This window comes from Puma concolor, chromosome B1 (genome assembly GCF_028749965.1).
Source record: "Puma concolor isolate L17-30 chromosome B1, mPumCon1.1.hap2, whole genome shotgun sequence".
In the NCBI taxonomy this organism is placed as follows: Eukaryota; Metazoa; Chordata; class Mammalia; order Carnivora; family Felidae; genus Puma; species Puma concolor.
Window position 1 is genome coordinate 165,503,130 of NC_141670.1, and position 23,220 is coordinate 165,526,349.

Here is a 23,220-nt window from a genome sequence, read left to right on the forward strand (position 1 = left end):
GGGTCTCCCTCTCTCTCTGCCCTCTCCTGCTCACGCTGTCTCTCAAAGATAAATAAAATAAACATTAAAAAACAAAAAAAGAATTGCACTCGTACCCAGCATTACAAAAGGAAATTTAGACTCGTTTTACCTTTTTTCCATACCGCAAGAGATAGTCACCCAGCTTGATGACCAAGCAGTGAAAAGCAGGCAAGTTACCTGTATAATCCTGCCATCTCAGGAGCACGTACTGTGTGATTCAACTAAGTCATTCAACTTAGTTGAATCTGTGCCCAGATTCAGGCAGGGGTAGCTGGGTCGTGGGTCTGGAGGAGTAACCTTGCCATTCTCACCTGCTCCCCACCAAGGGCCTGAGCTCCGCTGGTGGTCCCCAGCCACGCAAAGCCTTCCAGAAGATGTCTTATCTCCATCCCTATGGCTCTGCCTTTGTGGGAATCCCTCCATTTCTTCTTGGAAGCCCACAACAGGCCACTGCCTTCATCGTAATGCGGCCTGGCCTCATCCTTGAACACCGGGCATTAGTTGCACAGCTACTATCCCACTACCCTCTTCTCCTGGCCCTGCCTCATGTCAGGTCCTGGCTTCCTCCTGCCCCCACCCCCCGTCTGCCACTTCTACAGCTGAGAGGTGCTACCTCCGAGAACCAGAAGGATGCTAACGTTACTTACCTGTCTGCTCAAGCTCTCTTCTGTGAATCATACCTGTGCCCCGCCTCCAACCCATCCTAAAGTAGGCGGGGCTTCTTGCACTGGACCCTGGCTCCTTCCGCTCCCACCTGCCCCACGTTGTCTCCCTCCCCACAGGAACCTCATCCCCACACCCCAGTCCTGAGGTATGTCACAGGAAACTGGAAAAATTTTGGAGACCAAAGCCTGGGATATAGGCAGAGAGCCAATATTGACCGGGTGCTTGCCCGTTTCGCATATGTTATCCCTTGTAATCGTCACATCAACTCTGAGAGAGAGACGATGATTTTTTTTTTCTACTTTATAAAGAGAAGAACTAAATTACAGTCAATTTTCCTCAGGAAAACGGCAGACCTGGATTTGAATGCAGAATTTTGTCTCTGGAGTCCACTCTTCTCACCACTGTTCTACAGGCCATCTCTGGGTGGGGGGCTAATGAAGGGAAGGGAGTAGGGCAGACCTAGAAACGAATGGAGAGGCCCTGTTTTCAGAACGAGGGTAACCCAAGGGAGAAGGATGACATTGGGGACAAAATAAGACATGTCAAACATCCCATGTCTTGATGTCATCCCCCAACCCTGATTCTCCCCAGTCTTTCCAATCTCAAAGGCAGTTCTATCCTTCCAGTAGTTCAGGTTGAGAACCTCAGAGCCTTCCTTGACTCTCCTCTTCTTACATTCCACCCATCAGAAAATGTTATTGGCTCCATCACCAAAATGCAGAATCTAAACACCTTTCTGCCAAAACCCAACCGATCGGTCATCCTTTCAGTGACTCTCTCTCTCTCTCTCTGTCTCTCCCCACCCCCCACAGTGATCTGCTCTTATCTCTCACTGCAGCCTCTCCCTCACTCCCCTCCAGTCTCACTGAATCCCTCATTGTTCAGCGAACATCTCCAACATGCCAAGCACACCAACGGGACATGAGTTGTACATTGTATATTCCTGAACCCTCAGGGTTCCCACTGCTAAGTGATGGGAACCAAACAATTGTCCTGGACTCAGATCGCACACCACCTTTCTTGTTTCCATCCTGTGAGTTTTAATGAATATAAAAGACATTCTAGGGGCGCCTGGGTGGCGCAGTCGGTTAAGCGTCCGACTTCAGCCAGGTCACGATCTCGCGGTCCGTGAGTTCGAGCCCCGCGTCGGGCTCTGGGCTGATGGCTCAGAGCCTGGAGCCTGTTTCTGATTCTGTGTCTCCCTCTCTCTCTGCCCCTCCCCCGTTCATGCTCTGTCTCTCTCTGTCCCAAAAAAATAAATAAACGTTAAAAAAAAAATTAAAAAAAAAAAAAAGACATTCTAATAGAATCAAGGACTGTGGATGACACTGATATGTGATCTGGAGAGTTTGGGGGACAATATATATTTTGTGTATTAAATATACCCCTCCCCACCCCCCGCCAATAGTCTTGACCAAAGGATGAGTTGCCTAAAGGATACAACCATGACTTTGCCTGTGTGACACTGCAGGAACTTTTAGGTAAGGGAGGGTATATCAGACACTCCCCAATTCATGACTTATGGTAGGGGGCAGCAACATTTTTTCCGTCAATGTTCAGTTAGCAAATACCCTAGGCATTTGTACACCATTGTAGTGTGAAAGCAGCTATAGATGATATGTAAATAAATGAGCGTGGTTGTGTTCCAACAAAATTTGTTTACAAAAAAAAAAAAAAAGCAATGACCAGATTTGGCCCGCTGACCATAATTTGCCGGTGCCTGATCTGGGGACACACGTGGGAGCCCAAGCCACCATGTATGAGCACAGGTCAGACATGATATGTTCATAGGAGCGTCTGGCCGGAATATAAATATCCTGTTTTCTCTTGGACTCTCAGCATCTCGCATCCCACCTTACATAGAGTAAACATTCCCTAAAACCTTTTTGGAATAAATGACTGAATGAATGAGGTATAGAGCTTGAGGTGGGGGGGATATTTTCTACACTTAAAGAGACATCTTGTGCATTTAGGCAGTTGTTAAACATTTATTCAGTGCCCCCACTTGCTGACTAACAAGATGGGATTTTCGTCAAACCTCACAGAGCCAAGTCTCCTCTCAAGAGGCAGATGTTCAAAAAGGAGTATCAGTAAAGTGTGAAAAGTGTCAACCGGGGAGGTTCAGGGGGGGTTGGAAGCACTTCGAGGTTTGGGGACAAATAATGATGTTCTGATCTCATAAGACTCTGCACCTGTCAGTCAAGCTGGATTTAGTTTCCTGAGTAGCAAAGGCGTGAGCCCACAGATGAGGAGACCAGAGCTGATACAAATGGACTTGTCATCTTTACAAACACTGGTAAACTGGGGCGCCTGGGTGGCACAGTCGGTTAAGCGTCCGACTTCAGCCAGGTCACGATCTCGCGGTCCGTGAGTTCGAGCCCCGCATCGGGCTCTGGGCTGATGGCTCAGAGCCTGGAGCCTGTTTCCGATTCTGTGTCTCCCTCTCTCTCTGCCCCTCCCCCGTTCATGCTCTGTCTCTCTCTGTCCCAAAAAAATAAATAAACGTTAAAAAAAAAATTCAAACACTGGTAAACTGTTTCGTGGCAGCACCTGTCTTCAATAAGGGAGGCGCAACTGCTCCCAGAACAGGGCTTTCCAATCATTTATCAAGTGGAAATTACTCTGTTGTGAAGGCTGCATTAGGAATTTTAGAGCGCTATTTTATTTCTCTTCAAGCCTCTTTGAGGGAGTATTATGTTCAGAGCCAGCCTTTTTACAAAGCATTATATTTAATCTTTTTACCGCTTTGATCTTTTTCTCTAAAAATTTTCATTATTCCAAGTTTCATTTTGCCTTTTCTATATACCCTTTATAAAATTGTCGGTAAGAGATAAAGAGCACATTAAACGCTGTGAAGCTCCAACCTGGCTTTAATAAAGAAAGAAATGTGGGAGCCCAAACAGAAGGTCACTGCATTGTGAGAGAAGTGGATTGGTAGTGGGCGTGGCTTTCTTTTTGCGTACATGCTGGATACAGTGCCTGGTCGGGACTGTGTGAAAAATGGCAAGCCATCCCTGCAATTCATCAGGATGACGTCTCTTGTACCAAAGATAGACTATAACCAAAGTTCTAATGTTCATGTCACCAGCGTCCCCAAAAGAGAGGGGCTGAGAAAGTACTTGAAGTAATAATGGCTGAAAAATTCCCAATGTGGCAAAAGACCTGAGACCATAGATGTAAGAAGCTGAGTGAATCCCAAACAGGATCAACCTAAAGGAATTAAGGAATTAAGACCTTAAGGAATTAAGACCAAAATACATTCCAGTCAAACTTCTGGAAAATAAAAGCAAAGAAAAATATCTTAAAATCAGTAAGAGGGAAACAACACCCAAAACAAAGGGGGAAAACGAATGCCTTTGGGTTTCTCATCAGAAACCACGGAGGTCAGTGCGCAACATTTTTCAAGCGCTGAAAGATGGAGCTATGAATTCAGAATCCTATTCCCAGTGAAAATGTGCTTCGGGAATGTAGGAGAAATCAGAGCTTTCTCAGGTGAAGGAACTAAGAGAATATGTCACCAGCATACCAATCCTAAAAGAATGGCTAACTAAAGTTCTCTAAACAGGAAAAAAAGCCAAAGCAACGAAACCAAACAAACAGTAATGGAATAAACCTTGGATCATCGGGAAGAAAGAAAGAACACAGCAAACATACTAATAAATACAATAGACTTTTTTTCTCCTCTTGTGTTTTCTAAATTATTTTTGATGGTGAAAGCATAAGGGATAAAACTATCTCTATGGTTCTAAATACATGTCTAGAAGATATCTACAATACTTACATTATAAATGTAAAAATAAATAAAGGGACATAAAGGGAAGTAAGTTTTCTACACATCCTGGTAGAGTTGGTAACACTACCCCAGTAGATTGTGTTGACTTCTGTATATGTAAAGTAATATAGACAGCAACCAGTATAAAATCTTTATTAATATACAGTCAAAACTACCATAGATAAATAAAAAATGTTCAAGGCATCCATAGAAAGGAAGGAAAAAGGAAAAACAGAGAGATGGAAAACAGCATAACTAATAAAATAAAAATTTTAATGGCACACTTATGCACCAACATCAATAATTATATTAAATGGAAATTGTCCAAATACACCAATTAAAAGGTAGAGATTGACAGAGTGAATTAAAAAACAGGACTCCACTATATGCTGTCCATAAGAAATTCACTTCAAATATAATGGGATAGGCCACTTGAAACCAAAAGGATGGAAAAAGTTAATGTAAGCATTAATCAAAGGAAAGAAGGGGTGGCTGTTTTAATATCAAATAAAGTTGACCTCAGAGCAAAGAAAATTACCAGAGACAAAGAAGAACATACGTAATGATAAAAAAGGCCAGTCCACCAAGAAAACGTAGTAATTCGAAATGTGTATTCAACAGAGGCACAAAACACGTGAAGCAAAACTGATAGAACTGAAAGGAGAAATAGACAAATCAACAGTTCCAGTTGGTGACTTCCGTGCCCCCTTTGCCCAACTGAAATAATTGGAACCAAATCAGCGAAGGGATGGAAGAACTCACCGTCACCCACCCAAGGTAGAATTGATATTTATAGAATCCTCTACCCCAAATAGCAGGACACCTATTATTTTCAAGCGCCCATGAAATACATACCGGGACAGACCACATCCTGGGCCATAAAACAAACCTCGACAAATTGAAAAGAATGGAATTCATACAGTGTTGAGAATGTGTTCTCCGACCACAAAGGAATGAAACTAGAAATCGATAAAAGAGATAAGTGGAAAATCTCCAAACTCTTGGAAACGGCACACTTCTAAAGAATTGAGGGATCAAAGAGAAAGTGTCAAGGGAAATTTAAAAAACACATTGGATGAAAATAATAGAGCATATAAAACCGTGTAAGACTATTTCAGTTCTGCGAGATGAGTAAGTACCAGAGACCTAATGTGCAGTAATATGACTATAGTTAACAATACTGTGTTGTATAGATAAAATTTGCCACGAAGGTAGACCTTAAGTGTCCTCCCCTCCACATACATACACACACAACGAAAATGGTAACCAAGTGAAGCGATAGATGTTAATTGGCTTAATTTTGGACATTATTTCACAGTGTGGTGTGTGTGTGTGTGTGTGTGTGTGTGTGTGTATCTCAGAATATCAAGTCATACACCTTAAGTAAATACAATTTTTATTTGTCAATTATATGTCAATAAAACTGAAAAAAATGTGGGACACGGTTAAGCGGTACTGAGAGGGAAAGGTACAGCAATGAATGCATACATTAGAAAAGAAAACACTCTAGGATGTAAATTAAAAAAAAATAAATTAAATTAAAAAAGAAAACACTCTCAAATAAATAATATAAGCTGCCATTTCAAAAACCTTTGAAAAGAAGAGTCAATTAAACCTAAAGAAAGTAGAAGGAAGGGAATAATAAAGATAAGAGCGAAAATCAACGAAACTGAAACAGAAAAACAATAGTGAAAATCAATGAAAGAAAGAGCTGAGTCTTGGAAAAGATCAATAAACAAACCTTTAGCAAGCCTGACAAAGAGAGAAAACACAAGTTATCAGCGTCAGGAATGACACAGAGAATATCACTACAGACCCTGCAAACCCCAAAAGGATAAAAGGGGAATACTCTGAATAATCTCTACACACATAAATTCAACGTTTGTTGATGACAAATTTGACATCGTGTTGACATTAAGTTGATAAACTTATTCCTCAGAAAAACACAAACTGCCATAACTCAGCCAATATGAAATAATTTGGATAGTTCTAAAACTATTAAGGAAATTGAATTTGTAATTTTGAAATTCCCCCAAAAGAAATCTCCAGGCACAAATGGTTTCCCTGGAGAAAGCTACCAAACATACAAGGAAAAATTAAACCAATTCTGCGCAATCTCTTTCACCAAACAGAAGGGAAGGGATACTTGTGAACTCATTTTATAAAGGTAGTATTACCCGGATACTAAAATCAAATGAATACACTACATAAAAAGAAAGCTCCCGATCAATATTCTCCATTAATACATACATGCAGAAGGAAAGCAGGAGCTGTGGGTGGGGAACACGTCGGATTCTGAGCTGGGTAGGACATGGGACCAGAACGTGGCAGAGGCAGTCGTGAAGGTAGGTACTGGATTTGAATTATGACTTGTTTTCTCACTTACCTTCTGTAAAAGAAGAATGTGGCCATTAGCCTTTGGTTCTGGCATGGGATTGGGAATGGCCCACTGCAATTGTCACATGATTTTCAGGCTCCATACCTTCTACATGGAAAATATGTCAAAGAGCAGGACCAGTGATTTACCCCTGAACATCCCAGTGGGAGGAAAAGAGAAATCATGTTTATTCCTCAGGAATACTGAAGTGCCCTGGGGTAAGCTGACATTCTTCTATAATAAGGTTATAAGTAACGCTTTAAACTCCACACATTGTTTATGTATTTGAAATCAAGTCAGTTTCTTGATTTGTATTTTCTCTCTGGAAACTGCAAGGAGGTGGTCTGAAAAGAAATAAGTTAAAAATAGGCAATATAGATATAGATATATAGATACAAAAAATGCTTAATAAAGTATTAGCAAATAGAACTCATAAAACATAGGACAAATGGTTGCTGAACTTAAAATTACAATGCCATTTATAATTGCGGGGGTTGGGTAGAAATACTTAGGTAAAAATTTAGCAAAACACGTACAGGACTTGAATGCTGAAAACTACAGAATGCTGGTAAAAGAAATCAAAGGAGACCTAAATAAACGAAGAGCTATAACTTATTCATGGATTGTGAGACTCAATAGCAGAGATGTCCATTGTCCCCAAATTCATATAGTTAGTGGTATTCCTATCAAAATTCCAGCAAGATGTTTTGGAAATAGCAATATTATTCCCAAATTCATATGGAAAGACAAAGGAGGTACAGTAGCCAGAACCGTTTTTGAAAAATAAAAATAAATTGAGGGCAATCAGTTTACTTCATTTCAAGAAGACTTATTAGACAGTTGCAGTTATCAACACTGTGGTATTGCCAGAGGGATCAACACACAGATCAAGGGAACAGAATAGAAAACCCAGAATTAGATCTCCCAAAATATGCCTTACTCATTTTTTTTTTATGAAGGTACAAAAGTAATTCAATGGAAGAAATATAACCTTGTCAGAAAATGATGCTGGAGTGAATGGATACCCATAGGCAAAAAAAGTGAACCTTGACCTAAGTCTCATACCTTATACAGAAATCGACTCAAAATGGATTGTGAGTTTAAATGCAAAACTATAAAAATTTTAGAAAAATTAAGCAAGGAGAAACCTCCAGGATCTAGAGCTATACACAGAGTTCTTACATATAACACCAAAAGCATGATCCATCAAAGGAAAACTGATAAATTGAACTTCATTGAAATTAAAATTTCTGCTCAGTGAAAGATCCTGTTAAGAGGTAAAAGAAAAAAACCAACCAACCAACCAACCAAACAAACAACAAAAAAAAACCAAACCACAAAAAACAGGGGTGCCTGGGTGGCTCAGTCAGTTAAGTGACTGACTTTGGCTCAGGTCATGATTTCACGGTTTGTGAGTTCAAGCCCTGTGTCAGGCTCTGTGCTGACAGCCCAGAGCCTGGAGCCTGCTTCAGATTCTGTGTCTCCCTCTCTGTCTGCACTGCCCACAGCCCCCAATCATACTCTGTCTCTCTTTCCTTCAAATCTAAATAAACGTTAAAAAAAATTTTTTGAATATAAAAGAAAGAGGTGGGAAAAACAAACTACAGCCTGGGAGAAAAATATTTTTAAACTATATAGCCAACAAAAGACTAGTATTTAAAAACATAAAGAACTCTAAAAATAGTAAAAAAAAAAAAAAAAATCCCAAAGAACCCAATGAAATCATAGACAAAAGACCTAAACAGGCATTTCACTAAGTGGATGTATAGATGGTAAATAAATACATGAAAAGGTGCTCAACACCACTGGCCTTTGGAAATGGAAGCTAAGTCCACGAGATATCACCTCACACCCATCAGAATGACTAAAGTCAAAAATAGAGAAAACACAGAATGCTAGTAAGGATGTGGAGAAACTGGATCGTTCATACATTGCTGGAAGGAATGCACAATGATACAGCCACTCTAAAAAAACAGTTTGACAAGTTCTTTAAAATCTTAAAAAGCAGCTGGGGCACCTGGATGGCTTGGTCAGTTGAGCATATAACTCTTGGTTTGGCTCAGGTCACGATCTCATAGTTCATGGGATCAAGCCCTGCATGGGGATCTATGCTGCATGGTTGGGCTCAGCGCCATGTGGGGACTGCTTGGTATTCTCTCTTTCTCTGTGTCCCTCCCCTGCTCATCCTCTCTCTCTCTCTCTCTCTCTCTCTCTCTCTTTGTCTCTCTCTCTCCCCCCCTCCCTTTCTCTCTCTCTCTCTCAAAATAAATAAATAAACTTAAACAAATATTCATATGCAGCTACCATTCAACCCAGAAATTGTACTTTGCAACAGTTAATTCTAGAGAAATGAAGACACGTTTACAGGGAAACCTGTACACACATATTTATAGCAGCTTCATTTGTAATGGCCCCAAACTGGAAACAACTTGGATGTCCTTCAAGGGTTCAATGGCTAACCAAACTGACCCATGCATACTGTGTAGGACTGCTCAGGAACAAGAAGCAAGGAAATGTTAACACATGTAACAACCCAGATCAGTCTCCATAGAATTATGCTAAGTGGAAAAACTGAATCCAAAAGGTTTACATACTATATGGTTCCATTGATATAAAATTCTTGAAATGGCCGAATTCTAGGAATGGAGAACAGATTAGTGGTTTGGGGGGTTAAGGAGGGAGGAGGGGCAAGGAGGAAGTGAATGTGGTTATAAAAGGGTAACAGGAGCATGGTCATGTGGTCATGGAAGTGTTCTGTATTGACTGTATCAATGTCATTATTGTGGTTGTGATATTGCACAGCAGTTTTGTAAGATGAGAGAAATCGGGCGACAGGTGCATTGGATCCCTTCCATATTATTTCTTAACAACTGCATGCAAATCTAAAGTTGTCTCAAAGTTAAAACTATTATTTTAATTTAAACCTACTAAAATAATAGGTTTAATTTTGGAAGTCCCATTATGAGAGGTTGCAAAAATATCAAATCAGAAAATATTTATTGAACACTTACTATGACCAGGGACCAATTTAGGCGCTAAGGATACATCAAGAATCAAAGAGTCCAAGTCCCTGCTCTCATGGGGCTTATAGTCTAAATATAGAAGGGAAAGGAGAACAACAACAAGAAAAAAAAAAAAAACTCATCATGTTCAGCATTTGGCAAGTATTATTACTGAAAATAAAACAATTTCAGGAAGTTGTGGTTGGGGAAAGGATAAGAGGCTTATTTATGGAAGGTGATCCAGGCAGGTGTCTCAGGAGAAGATGGCATCTGTGTGGAGATTTAAGACAGTTTGATTTAGGACATGTTGCGCTGGGATGCCACTGGGTATACCAATCCAGGTAGAGACGTCCAGAGATGGGAATAGACACATAGATTTTGGAATCATTTTCATGGGGATGAATATGTAGTAGCGATGCAAATAAATGAGATAACTAACAGTGAGGGCATAGAGAGGACAGAAAGAACCAAGCACCCCATCTTCACAAGTCAACATGAGCCTTCTCTCCCTTTTGGTGAACCTCGCTTTAAACCGGGCTGAGCTGGACCTTCTCGGTTTTCTCTGTGACTCCTTTTCTTCCAGCCCTCCTAAGTCTGGAGTTTATCAGCCTTCAGCCCTTGGATCTCTTTTCTTCACTATCTCCACCACACCCTTCGAAATCTCATCTAACCTCAACCCTTCTCCTGAGCTACAGGTTCTTCTATTCCACTACCTATCTTCACTCCATTTGGGTAGCAACCTAATTTTCTGAAATTAAATTTGTCAACCTGGGGATGGATAGAGCAGAAATGCGGGAAATTTCGAACAGATCCTCAAGTCCAGTATCTTGAGTCGGAGCATCATGGCCCCAAATTTTATCAACAGGTTTTCCTTTAGGCTTCCTTCAAAGTCTTTCTGTTCCCATTGGCATAAATGTTGTCTGTATACTTTATTTTTAGTCTATGTTTTACAGCTGGTCCAGAGCAAAAAATATATATAATACAGTACCAGAAAATGAAGTAACAGAAATGGGTGGGACGACCTTATTACCTCCTTTTCTAGTTTTGTTTCAGAGGCTCTTTCACAAAAAATGGATTTTGCAGAGGCAGATATCATCTCCTGAAATGATTCCTATTCCAAGCTCCAGATACGTTTTATTCTGAGATGTATGCATATTCCCCAGTCCGCAGTGAGCCATTTCCAAGCAGTCAAAGATATCTCACATGTTTAAAATACTTCCAAATCACTTTAACATTTGGTCAGTTTTGTGAATTCTATATATTCAGACTAAAAACCCAGATCTCATCTTCATTTGTATAACCTCTGTATTTTGAAAAGAGAGCATTTATTGTTTTCTACAGAAATTGTTTCATGTCTTGAGAAAAAAGATCATGGATTTTTTTTTTTCCAATTTGTATCTTCAGGGGCAGTAAAGTATGTATTTTGTATCTACTTCTGTGTAACAAATTACTCCAAAACGTGGTGGCTTAAAACAATGGTATTCATTGTCTCGCGGTTTCTGTGGGACAGAAATCTGGGCACGGCTTAGCTGGGTCTTGTGAATCAAGGTCTCTCAAAAGGTGAAATGGAGGGGCACCTGGGTGGCGCAGTCGGTTAGGCGTCCGACTTCAGCCAGGTCACGATCTCGCGGTCCGTGAGTTCGAGCCCCGCGTCAGGCTCTGGGCTGATGGCTCGGAGCCTGGAGCCTGTTTCCGATTCTGTGTCTCCCTCTCTCTCTGCCCCTCCCCTGTTCATGCTCTGTCTCTCTCTGTCCCAAAAATAAATAAAAAACGTTGAAAAAAAAATTAAAAAAAAAAAAAAAGGTGAAATGGAAATGTCAACCTGGAACGCAGTTAACACAAGGCTGGACTGGGGTAGACTATTCTTCTGAGTTCACACACAAAGTTCACAGGATTTATTTTCTCACCTCATGAATCTCTCCATCAGACTGCCAGCTCACAACATGGCCACTTCCGTCACCAGACTGAGCACGTGAGAAGACACAAGAGGGGCACAGAGAGACAGAAAGGGACAGAGAATAAGAGCAAGACAGAAGTCAGTCTTTTGTAATCCAATTTTGTAAGTGACATTCTATCACTTTTCACTGTCCTTTTTGTCAGAAGCAAGACACTTGGCCCAGCCCACACTTATGTGAAAGGGGATGTATAAGTGCATAGTACCAAGAGGTAGACAGGGGAGACATTTTAAAAGCAGACTGCCATAGAATGCTGGATATTTGTTGAATGAATGAATAACTGGATAAATGAGATCATATAGTCTGATGCCAATTATTATGAGAGAACAAACCAAATGATACCCTTGACAAACTCAGTCCATTTGGTTGAGACTTCTAGGTCAAAGCACCTTTCCACGAAGGTCCATTTGTGGAAGGGTCTAATTGTTAGAAAGTTAGATGTTCTTACAGCTTTGTTGAATGAGTAAGGCATGGAGAAGGCACTTCCATAAAATACTGATTTGCGTCTGGTTGGGTTTTACCAATCTGACTGTGGAAATTAAGCATTTCCCGTGAGCTATTATTGACCCACTCAGAAAGATTCAGGCTTAAAAATATCTTGGGCTTATAAAAGAAAATATTTCCTTGATCAAACAGAAAAAGATGATTATCAGCACCCCCCCTCCCCATCCACTTTTGGAATTAATAAATTTTTCCAACAGAGATACAATAAAGACTTCAGACCAGGGGTGCCGGGGTGGCTCAGTCGGTTAGGCGTCTGACTCTCAATTTTGGCTCAGGTCATGATCCCATGGTTGTTGAGTTCCAGCCCCACATTGAGCTCTGTACCCACGGTGTGGCGCCTGCTTGAGGTTCTCTCCCTCTCCTTTTCTCTCTGCCCCTCTCCTGCACTCGTTCTCTCTCTAAATAAATAAACTTAATAAAAAAAAATCTTTAAAAAAAGACTTCAGACTAATAAATGAGTATCAACATCAAATATCAAATAACTTGTCATTATCTATCTCAGTGAATCTGGTATGGAGGCTAAATGCAGAAACCAGGCCTAGACCAGCCTCAAAGTAGGAGCTGCTGGAAGCAAGAAATGTTCCTGTAAAAAGCTTGCAGCACAACTCTGAATGTTCCTGCTGTCTTCCCCCCAACCAGGAATTGTGACTGTTGATTGCACCAGATTCCCAAAGCAAAGCCCTGCTGCATCCAGGTTGGCCCCGCCAGTAGCAAGGTTAGACGTTGACCACTCGGAGTCACTTGAAGGTTGAGGAATCATGGCCCTGCTCAAAGGGCCCCCAACCTTTCTCCTCATTGGTTCCCAACGGTCTCAGAGACCCCTGCCACCACCCCCTGAAGTTGAAACAGAACCTAAGCGGGCCATCTCCCCTTTAAAGGTTATCTCTCCCGGGAGGAGGCACGTAGCAACTCATAGGGAAAGATTAATAAATCAGATCCCAAGCAGAAACCTGGCAAACAAAACTCCTGAGAGTAGAGTCTGGGGCAAAGCAGTTGGGAAAATGCCTGCAACGTTCTGGGAGCTCTGGATGAGTCCCTGGGGCAGCCTGCACAGGAAAGAGAGGCACCTCCACTGCATCACCCCCAACCTCTTGGCTGCACCACTGTGGTGCACCAGCTGAAGTAAGAGCATGATTTCTGACCTGTCTCACGGTTCCATTAGGGATTCTCGCTACCATTTTCACAAGGTTTATGGGAACTAAGGGACAGAGGAAGGTGAGCCAGGATCCGAGAGTAGCATCGTCTAGCTTTATTGTCATAGCATGACTACTATTTGGGGTATGTACTGGATTGAATAGTGTGTTCCCCCAAATCCAATAGATGTGATGCGTTACACTAAAATGAGGTCATACTGGATCAGGGTGGGCCCTAAGTCTGGTGACTGGTGTCTGTACAAGAGAAAGGACAGGAGATTTGGACACACAGACACATATATACAGAGAAGAAGGATGTGATGATGGAGACAGGGATCAAGTAATGTAGCTACCAACCAAGCAACCCCAAGGATTGCTGGGAGCCACTAGAAGCTAGGAAGAAACAAAGAAGGATTCTTCCCTAGAAACCTCAGAACATGGCCCCACCAACACCTTATTTAGGACCTCTAGTCTCCAGAACGGTAGGAGAATAAATTTCTGTTGTTCTAAGACACACCGTTGGTGGTACTTTGCTATGGTAGCCCTGGGAAACCAATATAGATTTCTCGAAATGGACACAAGCCCGTGTCTTCCTTACGTTTGTTGCCAGGATTTTTAATCACGCTGGTTACAGCTTAGGACCCCAAATAAACATGTCCCAGCCAGAACTCCCCACTACAATCCTTTTCTTTCCTGTTTCTCCTCATACTCTCCCTTCAGGTCCGAGGTCCTTTATATCAGGGTTTGCATTTTCACACAACTCAAGGATTCATGAGAGATTCTGTCCTGGACCACATGCCCCTCCTCCCCCCTCTTTCCAGCATCCCACATCCCTTCTCACCCAGTCAGGTGAGTCCTACCTAAGATGCCCAGTGCTGGCTACCATACAAACCAAGTGCCCAGGTACTCCCAGCCTGTGAGAGCCGTGTTTCCAAATCATAGTGGCATGAATATAGGTTGTGAGATTTTATTCAAAGAGAACCATATTCTTTCCTCTTATCTATGCGATATTTCCTAAATCACACTCATATTACCAAGTTTGTGGACGTCACCACAGAGAGCCAGATTTTCTTTAAAAAGTCCACTGGGCTGCCTTCTTGCATAGAGCTCCCAAAAAAATGGCTGTCTAGCTATTGTTTTCAGTAGATCTTGTTCCAGCAAGTTCTGTATCCACTTAACTTTATGAATTTGGGTTCTGTGGTTTGGATCCAGTCCCTGCTCCCCTACCACCCTCTTCCCAATTTAAACCTTTCTAATCTAGGATTTCAGACAAAGTTGGGGGTTGGGGTGGGGGAGCCAGAAGCTAAAAGCTGTATTATATTCTTTGTCTCTTGCTGCCCCCTGCTGGGCACATCATTCTTTTCTGTTCTTTTTCCTTTCTTCTTTCTTTCTTTCTTTCTTTCTTTCTTTCTTTCTTTCTTTCTTTCTTTCTTCTTTCTTTCTTTCTTTCTTCTTTTAACTAAGGAAATGAACTGAACAGGTTCCTAAGGGTGGATGAGTGAGGGAGACGCAAAGTGTCTTAGAAGGAGGGAGAGGGCCAGACAGTTTCCATTATTTGAAATTCTTAGTTTACTTTTTAAAAAACAAGAGATGGTAATTGTGATATTTGAAACATGTTTGTATTTAACTGCTTAGTATGTTTTTAAATTTTTTAATGTTTATTTATTTTTGAGACAGAGACAGAGTGTGAGCGGGGGAGGGACAGAGAGAGAGGGAGACACAGAATCTGAAGCAGCCTCCAGGCTCTGAGCCGTCAGCAGGATGCCCGATGTGGGGCCTGGACTCATGAACAGTGAGATCAGGACCTGAGCCGAAGTTGGCCGCTTAAACAACTGAGCCACCCAGATGCCCCTAACTGCTTAGTATTTTCAAACACACACAACTACAATATACTATAATTGTGTTTCCACAAGATAATTAGATTTGTAAAAGTATCAATTTAAAATATGGTGGTAGCTGGCCTAGTGATGGGACATAGTGTAGTCTTCTCTCAATCTATTAGTACATCTTGGTCTGTGACTGCATCTGGCACTGCATCTGGGATGATGGCGAGGCCCTTTTCCATAGTGAGGTGAGGCAGAGAGGCCTTCCCACCCTCCCAGTGATAGTGCTGAGGAGACTGACTCTCAGGGAGGTTCTAGTGAGGGGGGCAGAGCAAAGGAAGGGGAAGGTGGGGAGTACAGAGTTGTCCCCCACCCCAGTCTTCCCAGTACCCCCACATACAAGGTGAAATGTTGTGTACTTTCCCTTGGATGCCATGTTTGTTAGAAGGGTTCTCTTAGGGGTAGGAAGGAGTGTTTCTGTGTAGAGCTTCTCTGGGATGGTTGGTTACCACCAGGCACTGCCCCGGGGCTGAAGGACCTCAGAAGTGCCTGGAGCCAGGCCCTGATCCCAGAACTCGACTGCAAGAGTAGAAGCAAGGCCACTGAAAGTACATCTCCGCTGTTGGCTGCCCAACAGGAGAAAGTTGGGGTCTCCCTCTGCTTCCAACAGATGATGGAACAAGGATTTCTCTTCAGGTTTCAGACCGCAGACCTCCCCCTGGGGAGTCAAATCCTTTTGGGAAAATGCAGTTTCCTACCAGCAGGGGCCAGGGCATACACTTGCTGTGTATACTAGGAATCACACTGCTTCTAGAGTCTCTTCCACCCCTTTTCCCTCCCCCACCACACTGGCATTCAAGTCCCTCAGAGATAATTTGGTTAACAATATCATTCATTTCTTTTTCAAGTCTTTTGCAAGGAGCTTTATCACTTAAATTAGTTGATCCAAGACGCTGGGACAATGAATGAGAAGCAGACTTAAGCTGATTTGGAGGAACTAATGGAAATAACAATGCATACTTCCTTTTCCTACCTGAGTTTGTGGATTAAAATTCAAACCTACATATCCATTTGCCCTGACATCTCTTGTATCCTACCAGGTATAACCTAGTACTTCCAACACTGAGCCTTCCTCCAGACCTTCTTCTATCTCATAACCTCCCTAGTGGTTAGCAAGCGAGGATAAAGGTCAACATTTTTTATTGTAATTTCCCCTTGCTGCAGGATCTACGTGCAAATCAATGGACTTGTCCCTTGGAATGGAGTAGCAGCCACCTGAGGTATTGTCATATCGGGGTGGTAGGTCACATGTGGCACGAGGGTGTGCTAATCACGTCCATTAGAATCACGTATCAGTCTGGGATGAAGGGGGGAAAATCCAATCTTTCACTACCAATAGTTTGAGAAGCTTGGGTGGGGGTGTCTGTCACCTAAAGGGAGGTTACCATGGCCTCTGGGTATGTGGAGACTAATCTCTTTCCTTCTCTGATTAGATTGTGATTCCTAGGAGAATATGGCTCTTGATGTCTTGTTTACTACAGAAGCCAATGTTCAAATGGTGATCAGCACATAGTAAGCGCTCGGTAAATATTTGTTGATGGGCTCCCTGCTTCTGGTTAGCAGCTATCCAAACCCAACACATTTTCCGTGCTGCAATCTGAACAATCTTTGTAAAATTCAAATCTGATCAAGACCTTTCCTATTTAAGGCCCTTCCATGACTCCTCAGTTATCAAGGTCAAGTCAAAAGTCCTTAAGGAACCTAATAAGAGTCTTGACCTGTATTCCAGCCATGCTGAACTCACATCTTGCTGAAGGGCCATGTTTTCCAGCCTCCAGGACTTCACTAGCCTGTTGCCTTGGTCTGGGATATCTCCTTGGCCAGTGATAACACTATCAGGTCTCAGCTCAGCTGTAACTCGCTCTGAGAAGACCCCAGGGTCCTACTGCAATTATTATTCTGTATGCCCACTGGAAGATGGTCTGTGCCTCCCTTATCTGCCGTTACATCCACTCCAAACTAAGGCAGTACTTACCACATAATTGGCAGGCAATAAATATAATGATGTCTTTATAACAGAGGTAAACAGGACTCTAGAAGGTTTCAGTCATGGGAAGAAGGGTAGTCACCTCTTACTCTTTGGTTGGTCAAGAGTGGCAAATAGTTCCAATTTAGACATCCGCCAGTTGGGACACTTTAGGTAATATGCTTGTGCCTCAGCTACCATCTGTAACAGGGCTCATGATTGGACCTGGATAAAATGAGTTGGGGTCCTTATCTCAGGGCCTGGCCATTAGTGCTTAATTTGCATTTATTAAGTGCTGAATTAATATTGGTTGTGATTTTACCATTACTTCTGAGACCCCTGGCTTTCTGCTTTCTTCATTTTTAAGTTGCTATAATCTCCTCCAAGGGCCTCCCCCACATAAGATGAGGTGTAAACATCGCTCTTCCTTTTTCCTTAATAAGGAAAAATAAGGAATAAGTCCCTTAATAGGCCCTTCAGGGGAAGGTGATGACTGCGAATCACAATGCTAGCTTTAAAATAACGAATAGGAGCGTATTACATACAGAATAGACATCTTATGACACTCCTTTTTTTTATTAAAAAAATTTTTTTGTAATTTTTTTAAACTTTATTTTTGACAGAGAGAGACAGAGTGTGAGCAAGGGAGGGGCAGAGAGAGACGGAAACAGAATCTGAAGCAGACTCCAGGCTCTGAGCTGTCAGCAGGAAGCCCAATGCAGGGCTCGAACTCGTGAACCACAGATCAAGACCTGAGCCAAAGTTAGACACTTAATTGACTGAGTCACCCAGGTGCCCCTTATAACATTCTTAATTACCCACCCTCTTATATGATTTTCTGAAGCTCAGATCCTCCATTTTATTTTGAAGGTTGGGGAAGAGGCATCGTGATTAAAGTTTATTCAGCCTCTCCTTTCAGGCTTTTTGGAGGGTCCCTTTTTTCAAGATTGGATGGAAAAAATAAGTTTGATGAGGAAATTCTTCTCTGTGCTTGCAAGTCTCAAGTGGGTGGTTGTATCTGGAAGCCCTCCAGGTGCCCACTGCCATGATGACAGTAATAGCAATAATAAAATTAACAACCATAAACCCATTTATTGATGGAACTTGCTACTAAAGGATCATAATTACTATTCTCATGTCATTGCTGGTAAGTGGCAGGCTTTGAAAGCAAGCCCAATCTTCTGTTGCACAGAAAAGATCACAGGATAACCTTTCCTCACCCAGTATGAGTTTGTACTAAGCAATGCAGTATCTCCTACAGGCCTCTCCCGGTCAACCAGCAATTTCTTCCTGTCCCGTAGGTCCAGGAGCGCTGCTAGGGACAGGCAATAGTCGCTTCATGGAATTGTGTGTGACAGTCTGTGCATGTGTGTGAATATGTGCATTTGTGCCCATGCACGCATGTACATGTGCATCTGCTGTGGTTCAAGCCTCAGGTTGATGCTTGATCCCCCTTATTTTATTTCTAGTTCAATCTTTCAAAATTAAATAAATGTAGTTCTGGTTAAATACATACAGTGAAATAGATATTTTAGGCTTTCAAAACCGGATCCGGTTGGGGCATCCACTGTGTGGCTTAGTCAGTTAAGCATCTGACTCTTGATTTCAGCTCAGGTCATGTTCTTGCATGCAGTTCATGGGATTGAGCCCCGCGTTGGGCTCCATGCTGGTGGCGTAGAGCCTTGGGATTCTCTCTCTCTCTCTCTCTCTCTCTCTCACTCTCTCTCTCTCTGACCCACTCATCTTGTGTGCTCTCTCTCTCTCTTTCTTTCAAAATAAATGAATAGACATTAAAAAAAAAAATGGATCCACTCTAAACTTGAATGGGAGGAATTGAGTTGGTTTGGAATCTGTACTTTGGGAAAATTCTCTCCATGCAGAAATTTGTATCATGACATATTTATTGCAAGAATAAAAATTTTCTTAAGCACTGCACCGAAAGAGTAAGGTTTAAAAAATACCTAAACGATGGTCTGACAGTGATTTAGCCCAGTGGATCTCAAACTTGATTGTGCCCCTAAACCATCTAGAAGGCTGCTTTCTGGGGTGGTAAACATTCCCTAGAGTTTCTCATTCAGTAGGTCTGGGTATGGCTCAAGAAGCTGCATTTCTAACAATCTCTCAGGTGATGCTGGTCTGGGGAGGCACTTTTAGACCCACTGGTTCTGAGACTCAGCTATGTAAAAATGAATGATGCCCATGGTCCCCCACCCCCAGCCCCCGTGACTCATTGAATTTGACTGCGATTAAACTAGAGGTTTTCAAAGCTCCCGAGATGATTGCAATGTGCGGCAAAATTTGAGAACCACTGACACGGGAACAAAAACTCATATGTGAAGAATGATGAGGGCGTTAGAATCCCAGTGCATGTGAAGTGGTGATTGGCTCCTTTAGCTCAGCCTCCTTGGAAGGCTGAAAACTCTTCTCTGGGTTCTTAGTACTTAAAGAAGCTTGTTGCTAACTAGGCAGAAAGAGTTTGGTAAAAAGTTATGGAGTGATTTGAGGCTAAGCTTCCAGGAGTGGGTGCACAAAACCAAGCCCAGGATGGCCTGATCAAGAAACTGCCACTGCTTCCCCATCAGACGTGGGCAGAACCACTGGGGCCACTGCCCCACCAGGAACTTGACGTTGTTGACCTTTGACACCTCTGGAAGCCAGATGCCTCCATGCAGCCCTTACCAATAGAACAGGTCCCCTGAAATACAAGTTTCACCTGAGTGAGCGTCATTAAAGGAGTCCCTGTCACGAGCCCTGCTCTGGCTGTTACGGAAACCTAGGGATGCAGGTTCTTACTGAACTTGGCCATGGAAGTCAGGGAATTCCTCCAAACCTCACCAAGTTCTTCCACAGCCAGGGAAGGTGACAAGGTGTGGTTATTATTGCTGAGGCCCATTTTTCTTTTCTGAGCTGCCACCACCTTCTCCAGGAGTGCCCTCCACCCCACAAGCAGTGGTGAAACCAGTTGTCCCAGTGATCATCCTCCGTCCTTGGCGAGGATGGATTTTCTTGCCCATCACTGCTCTTTTTAAAGAGCAAACATGTAGTGACAGCATTAAAGAAAAGAACTATTGTCCCTGTCTTATGTGAAATGCCTCCTCTTTGGCCAGATAAAAGGAGATGAATGGACTAAACATTCTGGAATGTTGTTCACACGCAGATTCCCATGCAAGGAAAGCCAAGGGCAGAGTCATTCGGAGTGCTATTGCCTGGGACTCTTCTGAACTCCTGATACAAACCAGAAAAGGGGTTTTGACAACCCAAATGGAGTCGGAACATATCTAACTGCTTGAGTGGTGGCCATGGGGCGGCCAGGCCATCCTTGGAAATAAGAGCCTATGGGCAAATTTCATTTGTTCCCCAGAAGCCACCTGCATGAGCTCCTTGAACACAGGGCATTTGTCCTTTGTCATTCCTCCTCAGGCCTGATGAGAGTGCCAACTCTGGTGAATAGGGCTCTGCACTATGCCCAGTCCTGTCAGAGCAGACACCTTCCATCAGGCCTTGTTTGCCTCCAAACAAGCCCAAAGTGGAAAGGATAAGAAACTTGCCCAAGTTCAGGAGCAAAGTGGTTCAAACCCTAGCTGACTCCAGAGCCATGACTGTTTATATCACAATAAAAAATAATTTAGCATGTTTTTTTCTGATTACATTTGTATATTGTATATAATATTTCAAATATACATATTGTATATTTCTGCATATTTGTAAATATTGTGGAAATTCAAGCAACACTTGAAAATATAAGGGAAAGGGTCAAATTCACCTGAAGTCCCAGCACCCTGAGATTACAAACATCATATTTTGGTAAGTGCTCTTTCTTGCATCTGTTTATGCACACACACACACACACACACACACACACACACACACAGGCACATGCAATGTTGGACAAATGGAATCTTTACACTCATGTTGGTTCCTATAGCTCTTTCTTGTTTGCTGGTCAGTACAGCTCAACCAGATCATCTGTTTCCTTACTGAAGTTATGATTGTGAGGTGAGAAGAAAGTTTGCCCTAAGTAGATAGAGCGCTTGGTAGTGGGCCTGCCTCTTTGCTGTGTATGGACTGGCAGGACAGCAGAGAGGGGAGGGAGTGTGGCACGATCAGGAGCATGGATGCTGGGGTCAGACTGTGAGGACTCTCTCACTTACTAGCTGTGCAACCCCAGGGAAGTTACTTAACCTTTCTGCATGTCAGTTCCACAGCTAGGAAGTGGGGATAATGGAGCCTACCTGACAGGGTTGTTGTGAGAATTAAATAAGAAAATAACTGAACTAAACATTTTGTGAGTGCCTGCTGTATACTGGGTGCTAAATAGAGACACAAGAAATGCAAAGTTTAATAACAAGAGATCTGCCCTCAAGGAGCTTATAATCTAGTGACTCCTTATGTTTCTTTATTGGAATCACACACACACACACGCACACACAGTAAAGAGAATGCTTTTCCAACGGCAAGAGTCATCTGGTCTCATTGTTTTTGAATTTAAGCTGTAAGGTACACATGGATGAAAATTAAAGCCCAGACACAACCAAATTAACTACACTTGATTTATTCTGTTTGGTTTATAAGGACAGCAGGAGAAAAAGAATTTTAAAATTGAGTCCAAATGTCGACCACCCAATTAGATGGAGTGTAAGCTTCCCTCCAGAGTTATAAGTCATACACGTCCCACTGGGGAGAGACACAGCCTTTATAAAAGTGTACTGAGACAGGAAGAGCCACCACAACCAGGCAGAGATAATTCCATTTTGCACGTGTGCCTTTGGAATACCAGTTGAGCACTCCCTTATGACAAAGGGAAAAATGCTTGGTGGAATAGAGAATGTTTCATTCTTGGCCAAATCCAATCCCTTTTCTGGCTTGTTTACCTCAGTGGACAAGGAAAGGGTTAGCCAAGGTGTGTGCATGTGTTCCTAGTGGCTAAGAAAACAGATGCTAAGGGCCGTCAATGTTCTCCAGTGTAATTGGCTTAAACATGCAAACTCCTTAAGTAAGTAAACCAAGAGTAATTTAAGTAAACCCAGAGTATTTTAATGGTTTTCTGCCTCTTAATCCCACAGTGTCATTATTTGCCTTATATTAATTACTTCTTACAGCGGAGTCAGCAACAATTTCTCTCTTGCTGGTGGACACATCATCAAATTTTTTGGCCGGCTTCATGAGTTTGGTAATCAAACACCCTGGGGGGAAACAGAAACGTTGGACTAAATATTAGAGGTGTTTTATTCTAGATTTTATTACTTACAGACACAAAGCTTTATGTCAATTTGAAAAAAAAAAAAACGTCTCTCTACTTTATTAAACTTGGGACTCCTTCAAGAAAATGTCACTGAACAGAATAAAAGCTATTATTGGCACAATTGCCTCTGTTATTGTATGGGAAAAGATCAACATAGCAATGGCAGCCATTAAAAAGAGCAAAAATCATTCAATTCTCTTTTTTATTGTTTGCTAAGTGAGTTCAGTTGTAACCCAAAGAGACGGTGGAGAAGCGGTATGTTGTTTCCCTCCTTATTTCAGTGCTTGGCACTTGGGGTTCATTTGGGCTTTAATACCTCGAGGAAGGTGCCCAAAGCAACTGGTCACAGCCACCTGCCCGTCTGCATTTGCTGCTGCGCACTTTATATCTTGCCATGTTCCATTTGGCTGCGACCCCAATCTAACACCTTATAAAATATATCTTTTTCTGGAACATATGTTTCTCCTTTACATTAAATACACAAGAAAGAGGTCCAATTAAAGGAAGACATTTGACCAAAGCTAATTGTGTTTGAGGATGCTCCATTTCAGAGAGGTTGTGCTCCCCAATTAAATCAAACTAAACGGTAGTCTTTGGTAGATTTTAGGAGTTTCTTAAGATACCATTAGAAGTCTTTTTTTTTTTTTTTTTGATCTATGAAACCTTTAATGAGAATCTGTTTTCACAAGTGCCAGCATG

The 23,220-nt window shown here is 42.2% G+C and overlaps 1 pseudogene; it reads left to right on the top strand.

The window, feature by feature from the left end:
• The window catches only part of LOC112858690 (MICOS complex subunit MIC10 pseudogene), a 29,086-nt pseudogene extending 22,106 nt beyond the window's left edge, over window positions 1-6,980 (top strand).
• Window positions 6,981-23,220: the final 16,240 nt, after the last annotated feature.